We start from the raw sequence: 9,536 nt of genomic DNA, 5'->3' as shown, positions 1-9,536 counted from the left end.
TAACTAAGAAAGGCAGCCCAGGCCCTCCCTGCTAATAAGCACCATAGTTTTGACAGACAGAGAATAGTGCTCAGAGGTTGACACAGGATCACAGAGTTACAGAGAGCAACGCAAAATGAGTAGTGCCGACCACCACACTAGAAGCTGGGACAGGTTAGGATTAGGAAAGGGCTGAACAGAGTGAAACAGCTAAGTATCAGGTGTGAAACCCAGGCACAGGGACTAATTCCATCTCCACTGTTACCAGGCTGATGCTACTGAAGTGTTGCCTGCTTGTTTATCCCAGGAGACCTTTCTCAGTTGGTGGTTATATTACAACAATGGATCTTTATTTGTTGCCATTGGTAATAAACAATTGAGAACCCCAACAGCTGTAGCCTTTCCCAGTAAATGCTCACTAATTTTGAGTAAAGCAACATTTCCCAATTCTGTGAACAATAAAAGCCCCTTAAAACCCATTGCAAAACTGTAGCATGAAATGGGGGAATCATTGTGGCTTCGCTTTTATTTTTAAACAAAAAAACTACGGGGAGTTCATATGGAAAGCTGTAGCAGAAGAATAAGCAAAGCATCTCCAAGACTGTCCCTTGAGAAGTTCTTCAGACTGAACCCCTCACAGCAGAATGAACAAAACTAGACCCACTAACACCTTCATTTTACTTCCATCACAGGAGATATTTGAATACTGCAGTCCATATGTGGATTTAACACATGGAGAGGGTACAATGGGCAAAATAAACACAGGCAAGGTAATAGCTAGAGTGTATGCAAACATAAATCTGTTGTATCAAAGTACATCAGATATCCATAAATACAGAAGCTTTTAGATACTGGTGAAAGAACATTTCAGTTGTTGGGAAGGAATGTTACCTTAATATAGACTCTTCTGTAGTAGTGTAACCTGGTTACAGGGTGTTGCATTTTAAAATGCATCTGGAAACACCATCCTTTACAGTAGATATGTATTATGTATGTACATTCCCCTTTTTATACAATAGGACTAGAAACATGATAGTGAAGAACAGAATATAGGAAAAAGGTGGTCGCTTTGTATGAGTATCCAAGAAATCAGTGGAACAGAAATGGAACAGAAACACTATTATCAGTTGTGCATGGCAACTGGGGGTGTTTTCTCCCCAGCCTCTCTCTACATGTATGTGATTAGGAAAGGGTTCATAATAGGATAGTCTGAAGGCCTGTAAATACTACTGGGAAAACGTAGCTTTGATTTAATAGCAGAAAGCAAACCACACAAAAACAAACAAGAGTCCAGATAACCCAAATGTTCCACTTCTGTATACATGCATAAAGTAGCATGCAGTCCAGAAAGGATTACAGCTTCCAAGGCTCCTAACAGCACCAGATCTGTCTTTTGAGAGACCCTATCATGCATTTTATTGGAAAACAAGATTGCTACTACAGCAGAAAAGCAGCACAAGCTGCTAGCTCAAACTTGCAGTTTTATTTGAAAGTGCTTCCCGCCACTCCCATTAGATATTGTTTTGCCTATATTCTTCATACTGCAGGATGAAGTGTGATTGTAGGTACCAAAACAAAGGCAACAGCACAATCATCATAGATTTAAATATTGAGAAACATGGCACCTATCCCTTCAAAAAAAGAAAGTCTCTTCTTCCAGAGGATAGAAAAGCTTAAAGCCTAGTACATCCTCTTGAAATCAGGATCAATTCTGTCACCCAGAAGCAGCAGAAGTAACTCCCTTTTTAAACACTGCCAAGACCTTGCAAAAGGTATCAGCTAGGGAAATTGGACTGTGTCAGAAGTCTCCAAGGTCAAACTAGCAGCTCAAGTGCCAAAGCCTGGAAAGAAAAAAAGATTGAAGTGAGTGCCAGCAACAGACTATGGAGTGACTGAAATCTGGAAAAAAAAAAAGCGCCTTTCAAAATATCAGGCTGGTAATTTGTCGAAAGTCGCAAGTGTCATATTAAGGGACCTCACATAACCCACCAAAAGCACTCAATGATTTCTCAGTCTCATCATGCTGAAGTACTAAAAAATTAGATGCTTCTAATGGAATCCTCAGATTCAGATTAAAGCAATGAATGGCTTTGACAGGAAAGGATGGATGAAACATGTCTGTCCAGGAGGAGAAACTTCAGGCCAGTCATATCCCATCAGGAAATTAAAGTAAAAAATAATAAATATGCACAAGGTGCCTAACTGGCTGAATGCAGAGATACAGAACATGCTACAACCCTTCAGGCAGCAGAGAATTTGTCAAAGATGGTCACAGTACTACCATCATTCACCTCCCAGGTATGCCTGAGAAGGTTTCCTTACCGTACACAAATTGCAACTATTCCAGTACTATGTGATTTATACTCTTCTGCAGAGTCAAGAGCAGAGTCTGGCCTTGTAGGACACAGTTCAACATGGAGCACTGTGCAACTCAGCTGTTCCACATGAGCAGTTCAGCTGCCTCATAACAGGTGCTTACAGCAGAGCAGTATGAAAGCACTTACCGAGGAAAGGGGATGACTTTAGGCAACTGATGCTACCCCCATTAGTTTGTTTCTGCATTCGTGTCCTATTGTACCACTTCCCTGAGACTGGGACAAAAGGACATTTATTAAAACGAAATCTGTCAGGAAATGCTGCATTTAGCCTCCTCAAGCTAATATGCACCACCACAGGATCCTGATTTCAGAGTCTTTTGGGTCTGTGGCTTGGACTGATTTTGCAACTCTGGACAAAAATGCTTGGATGCTTATTTATCCTTGGAAGTTTTATACAGCCTCCATTGTACAAGTACAGTTTGGGTTGAGAGGTGCCTTGCATCAACTAGACTCGTTCTTTAAGAGCAGGAAAAGAACAGTAGTAGGTGTACAGTACTGATTTATCCTCTACAACAATGTGCCCAAAATCATTATTTCTCATTTCCAAGCTTAAACACCTGGATGGCTACTTCACTTTATTTTACTTTTCCTATAAGAGCATCAGACAGCTTTAGCAATTACGAAAAAAAAGTACTTGAAGACTTTAAGGTTGGCCCAGTTGTACAGACTCCATTTTTTCGAGTGTTTGAATTCAGACCTCTCTTCCATTGCAATAGATGGTTAACTTTTGCCACTCACTTTCTGAATCTCAACCCTATATCCAGGGGGAATGTAGCAGCGCAGTCTCTAGGGCTACATCTGGTCTGGTTATAGGGAACTGAAGAGATGAAGTTTCTTCACTTGCCTTAGTGACAGCTCTAGAGTTATTGTTGAAATAGCCTATTCCTTTGAACAAAGGCTATGCTGCATATAATAGCATTTCTTCCATGCTGTTGAGTCACTGTCATTCAGGAAGCAGGACTAAAAAGTGCATTTAAGTTTTCCCTGAAAGATCCATTTTGCAGGCTTGAAAGGGAAGAAATTTAAACAAGGAACCCATCTCTAATCTGTGGTACTTTTAATGGAGAAACTGCATCTGGAAAATTCTGCAAAATGAGACATGAAAAACCCTCCATTTTTAAACTCTAGTACTTCTCATTGAACAATTACTTTAAGAGAAGCAGAGATCAAGATCATATGGCAGGAAACAGCATTTCTAGTACATTCTTAGAGCTGCTGCATTTGTTTACAAACTCTCTCATGTTACCCCAGTGTATTCTCCACATGAAAGTCCTTGTGAGTCAGGGCAGCAACTCTATGTTGTACCTGGGATACCGAGGCACACAATGTAAACACCAAAAGAACATTTTTTTGGGGTGCTATCATGTGCTAACCAAGGTACACACCTAACCCTTCAGGCACTTACAACATACTATTGTAGTTTGACAATTTTTCCACCCAACAGATTTAAGGAATTTGCCTTAAATTGCAGACAAAAGCTACCTGGAGTTGAGTGGCTTCTGTTCCATGAGATGACCAGTTACCTTCCAAAAGTGGCAGTGCTGTAGGATGCAACACTAAAAGCTTCTACAGATCTTCCTTTTAGTGCCTTGCCCAAGATTACAAAGAATGTACAGCATAGCAGGAACTGAACTCATCCGAGTCCCAGAACTTCTTAGCTTCAGGACCTTCTCCTGTTCAACATGAACAAAACATTTCTGCAAATAAGCAGTTCCATCTGCTATCTATTTCACCGTAGTACCTGAATAAATACACGAGATTCAAACACATATTACCCTATTAACCCTTTTAAAAAAAAAAAAAGCTATATCCATCCAGCAAGCATCTGAATAGCCTTAAAGCAGACACTATCAGTGAACATTTAATCCACAGAAGTGCTGCATTTTAAAGTCTTTCCTCTGTGTGGTCCTCCTTTAAATGCCAGAGTGCATATTATGAAGACATTCAGTTACAGGCTAAAACAAACACTCTGCACAGCATTTCAGAAAACAAGTAGATCAGTTAGCTTTGTTTTAAATATTTGTGTATACATTCGGACATTGTGTTACATCCTTATCTTCAAAGTACAATATATCCTCCCATTCACTCCCTCTCTTGATACTCTTCCATTACCCCTCCTTTCCTGTACTCACTCCAGTTGCATATGTCCCCAGGAACCTACTGCAGGAAGCTAAGTACTTAATAACCAGTAGCCAACTGTCCCACAGATCTTTATGTAGTTCAGACCACCCCAAACCAGGTTTTACTTACAGATTTGTAGTCACACCTTGAGGTAACTGTCTTTCCTTTGTTTCTTCCCCCGCATTTTCTTTCTAAAACCAAGGCTTGGGTTGTGAACCAGACCATGGAATTTTTTTTAATCCCTGTTTAGCCTAGCATGAAATTGTTTTCCAGGTAGCAATTAATTCTGCTACAACTTTTCCCCCTTGCTGGGTAATTTGTTCTGTCAGAGAAGACTATGCTAAACCATAGCTTCCTCGTTATCAGCAGTGTCATAACAGCTGTGTCAAACAAGCCCTTTAGCATCTCCTGTCAGTGTATCTCACAAGTTCCTGTGTATTTCTCAGGTAGCAGGTTAGCTTCTCTGAAACAAAATGGACAGACTAGCACAAAGCATGAAGGAATGATTGTCAGCTCACCGACTACTGGAAAAACCTTTCAGAAAAAAAAACCATTTTATTGCAAAGGCTTTTTGATTTCATTCTTTATAATTTCATGTTTACTGTAAAATGCAGACTAAGTACCTGCTTCTCCCTAGACTGCATTCTTTCCCTTTTGAGCTGTATTTTCCTTACAAAAACAAAACCAACACACCTTTTCAGAACAATTCATCTTGCTCAAAGTGAACTAAATGTAGGTTTGTTTTTTAATAGAGTGGAGGAGTTGTGTCCAGTGTTGCACCTTCCAGTGTTGCACCTTCCAGTGTTGCACCTTCCAGTGTTGCACCTTCCAGTGTTGCACCTTCCAGTGTTGCACCTTCCAGTGTTGCACCTTCCAGTGTTGCACCTTCCAGTGTTGCACCTTCCAGTGTTGCACCTTCCAGTGTTGCACCTTCCAGTGTTGCACCTTCCAGTGTTGCACCTTCCAGTGTTGCACCTTCCAGTGTTGCACCTTCCAGTGTTGCACCTTCCAGTGTTGCACCTTCCAGTGTTGCACCTTCCAGTGTTGCACCTTCCAGTGTTGCACCTTCCAGTGTTGCACCTTCCAGTGTTGCACCTTCCAGTGTTGCACCTTCCAGTGTTGCACCTTCCAGTGTTGCACCTTCCAGTGTTGCACCTTCCAGTGTTGCACCTTCCAGTGTTGCACCTTCCAGTGTTGCACCTTCCAGTGTTGCACCTTCCAGTGTTGCACCTTCCAGTGTTGCACCTTCCAGTGTTGCACCTTCCAGTGTTGCACCTTCCAGTGTTGCACCTTCCAGTGTTGCACCTTCCAGTGTTGCACCTTCCAGTGTTGCACCTTCCAGTGTTGCACCTTCCAGTGTTGCACCTTCCAGTGTTGCACCTTCCAGTGTTGCACCTTCCAGTGTTGCACCTTCCAGTGTTGCACCTTCCAGTGTTGCACCTTCCAGTGTTGCACCTTCCAGTGTTGCACCTTCCAGTGTTGCACCTTCCAGTGTTGCACCTTCCAGTGTTGCACCTTCCAGTGTTGCACCTTCCAGTGTTGCACCTTCCAGTGTTGCACCTTCCAGTGTTGCACCTTCCAGTGTTGCACCTTCCAGTGTTGCACCTTCCAGTGTTGCACCTTCCAGTGTTGCACCTTCCAGTGTTGCACCTTCCAGTGTTGCACCTTCCAGTGTTGCACCTTCCAGTGTTGCACCTTCCAGTGTTGCACCTTCCAGTGTTGCACCTTCCAGTGTTGCACCTTCCAGTGTTGCACCTTCCAGTGTTGCACCTTCCAGTGTTGCACCTTCCAGTGTTGCACCTTCCAGTGTTGCACCTTCCAGTGTTGCACCTTCCAGTGTTGCACCTTCCAGTGTTGCACCTTCCAGTGTTGCACCTTCCAGTGTTGCACCTTCCAGTGTTGCACCTTCCAGTGTTGCACCTTCCAGTGTTGCACCTTCCAGTGTTGCACCTTCCAGTGTTGCACCTTCCAGTGTTGCACCTTCCAGTGTTGCACCTTCCAGTGTTGCACCTTCCAGTGTTGCACCTTCCAGTGTTGCACCTTCCAGTGTTGCACCTTCCAGTGTTGCACCTTCCAGTGTTGCACCTTCCAGTGTTGCACCTTCCAGTGTTGCACCTTCCAGTGTTGCACCTTCCAGTGTTGCACCTTCCAGTGTTGCACCTTCCAGTGTTGCACCTTCCAGTGTTGCACCTTCCAGTGTTGCACCTTCCAGTGTTGCACCTTCCAGTGTTGCACCTTCCAGTGTTGCACCTTCCAGTGTTGCACCTTCCAGTGTTGCACCTTCCAGTGTTGCACCTTCCAGTGTTGCACCTTCCAGTGTTGCACCTTCCAGTGTTGCACCTTCCAGTGTTGCGACAGTGTTTAACCTCCCGGGTTAGATTAGTTGCCTTGCTATTGTAGTCTGATGCAAATTCTTAAGTTTCCCCTCACACTCTTGTTCTCTTTTTGTCTCAACTCCTCATTTATCATTTGTTATGTAATTATGCATTATGTAATGCTCCTATTACAGCATTGCCATTCCTATCTTACCACTTTCCTGATAAGACTGTTCCTTAGCCATGGCAATGGACCTGGACACTTTCTTTAACACTTGCAAACTCTATTCTGGGCCAGTAAGCCACTTTTACTTACTCTTCTAGCCATTCTTCACCATGAGCAAGAAAGGCAGAATTTGGGCTCTTATTTATTAAAAAGCCCTCTTCATTAGGATACTTCTAGTCAAAATAACCCCAAAACTTAGAGATGTTATTTCTCCCTCACCACATATCCCTTGACCCTAACCTATTTAGGAATCTTAGCCCTGAAAGACTTGCAGGCGTTACAATTCTGCAGACATCACAGTAGCCAGTCTCTTACAGGAAGAAACATCAGTCTCTCTAGAAGCTGGACCCAGTACAAGTCATCCAGCTTACCTAGAAAGAGTTTGACCCGTTTCCAAGAATAAAACCAATGACATGCTAGATATTCTTACTGGAACTTCAAGTAAGAAAAAGATTACTTAGTGAAATTTCACTGAGTGAAAAACATTCAGTAGGGAGAAAGAGGACCTAAGCCAACATCCTTGTTTTCTCTAGATATTTATCCACTTTGTTTACATTTGAAAAATGAGTGTCAATTCCACTTAAAAAAATCAAAGCATTTTCTATGTTTTTTGTGCTCAGGTCTCCTTTAAAAGCCACAAAGTTATTCACAGAGCATTTTCTGTGAAAAGATGGCTTTCACTTTCATTGTTCTCCCTTCCCCATCCCCCTCTCAGCAGAAAAAAATAATTTCAAAGCCAGCTCTAAACAGAATTTGTATTCAGAACATTTATTGCTTTAATTATTGTTTGCATATGAAATTTCCAAGAGCATCACTCTTAGGGGACATCTGCAGCCTGCCAGCTAAGCAGCTGGCTGAGAGATAAGGCTCATGAGTTCTTTCCTCAGCTCGCTCCAGAGGAGTTCCCACCCAACACTCAAGCAAGCAAAACCTGAAATCCAGGTCTGGGACTGATATGGCTGCTATCTAAGATACAGTTGACATGTCTATCCTGCACAATGGAGAGTTCAGATATTCCCTACAAACTCGGAGTAAGTTAACAAGGAAGCATACCATTGTACAGATACAAGCCAAGTCTCAGGAGCAGACCGGTGATGTTCCTGTAACGTAGCACTCTCTGATCTAGCCGGGCCATATAACACGATCAGAGCTACCTTGTTTAGCAGCAGCTGAAGACCTTTGCAGTACACTGTTCTGCACAGTGGCAGTAAGACTAGTAAAGGTCTGCCGCCTCTCCTCTCAGCTTCAGGTTCCAGTCTCATTTAAACAGGACAGCAATACATGCACACAATTAATGAAATAGATCAGGCAATACTGATAATTTTAAGGTATGTACCATTCTTAAAGTCTCTCGATTGATGAAGCCTCCACAAATAATTTACCATAGATTTTGAAAAGCTCTATGAAGCCAGACCACAACCAAAATGCTTTGTTGTACCACCAAATGCTTTGGCTTTGGCTGTGAAAGCCAGTTCAGCTTTGAACCTAGTTTCCCCTTTGTGACCCATTTAGATGCCCAGCAGACTACAGCTGGCATTTCACAGCACTATCAAAACTCCAAACTGGCACTGCCTTCCAACATTTTCCAAGCCAGGAAAAAAAACACAGAATGTCTGCCCCATTTATTCTCAAGTCTCCACACCTAGAAGCGTCACACTTGGCCATCTATGCCAGCACTAACATTATAGGGACTAGGCAAGAAAAAAGTGACATGCGTATGTTCTCTTTAGGGTAGGGCTTCACAAGCTCAGAATCCCTGAAGTGTTTTCTGCTTATCAGTTCTCTTTAAAGATTACACAGTATCATAGCTATGAACTAGCCAGTCTTCTGCTTAAAACACGTGCCAAGAGCTACAGTGCAAAGTTTGACCAACTGCTAGGAACCACCACTAGAAAACACACTTCGGTTCTCCTTGCAGAAACTGTCAAGAAATGATGGCAATCATATCTCTGAACACACACTGAGATAGGAAGTTATTAACTAAGCCTCCTCTCAATATAATTTTGCTTACATTATACTGCATTCTTATCACCCTCCATACATGGAGATATATCACTTTGAAACAGTGCACTCTTAACTACACATTTAAAATTCCTGCCTGTGCATCATTTGCTGGCTCTTAAAGGACATAGCTATGAAAATCCACGGCCTCTCGCCCCCTTCACCCCATCTAACGCTTCCCAGGATGAAACTTAACTTCCTTCAAATTTCCCATTCCTTATTTCTTTAGCACAAAGTGCAGTTTTTCCCTTAAAACACAGTTCCACCTTTTTGCATTACCTTTTACTTGAGGCTCTCTCTTTTGGTATAATAGGACATCACAAGCACACTCAAATCAGTGACCCATGCTGCTCACTTTCCAAGCATGTTAATGGCTGCACAAGGTACAGGATCCTATCCACGTCATCTTTGCTCTTTAAGTTGCCCTTTTTACTTGTACAGAAGTCTTCAGTATTCCATTTTGTTGGCTTGAGCAAGGTTTGCAAGATCAAAGTAATTCACAAGTTTGATTTTTAA

General features: G+C 42.4%; 1 long non-coding RNA gene across 2 annotated transcripts in view; it reads right to left on the bottom strand.

The window, feature by feature from the left end:
• Positions 1–988: 988 nt before the first annotated feature.
• LOC148054987 (uncharacterized) overlaps positions 989–9,536 on the bottom strand; it is a 55,149-nt gene continuing 46,601 nt past the window's right edge. For both annotated transcript variants that reach the window (XR_015706078.1, XR_015706079.1), the window contains 3 exons: positions 3,840–4,030; positions 2,484–2,570; positions 989–1,820 (listed from right to left, as the gene is read on the bottom strand). This is a non-coding gene — a long non-coding RNA (uncharacterized LOC148054987). The remainder of the gene's footprint in view (positions 1,821–2,483; positions 2,571–3,839; positions 4,031–9,536) is intronic.

Source organism: Nipponia nippon, unplaced genomic scaffold, assembly GCF_047370975.1.
Source record: "Nipponia nippon isolate SJK-2023a ecotype South Korea unplaced genomic scaffold, ASM4737097v1 scaffold_28, whole genome shotgun sequence".
NCBI lineage: Eukaryota > Metazoa > Chordata > Aves > Pelecaniformes > Threskiornithidae > Nipponia > Nipponia nippon.
The sequence above is the reverse complement of the archived record's forward strand: the minus strand, read 5'-3'. Positions and strand labels throughout refer to the sequence as shown.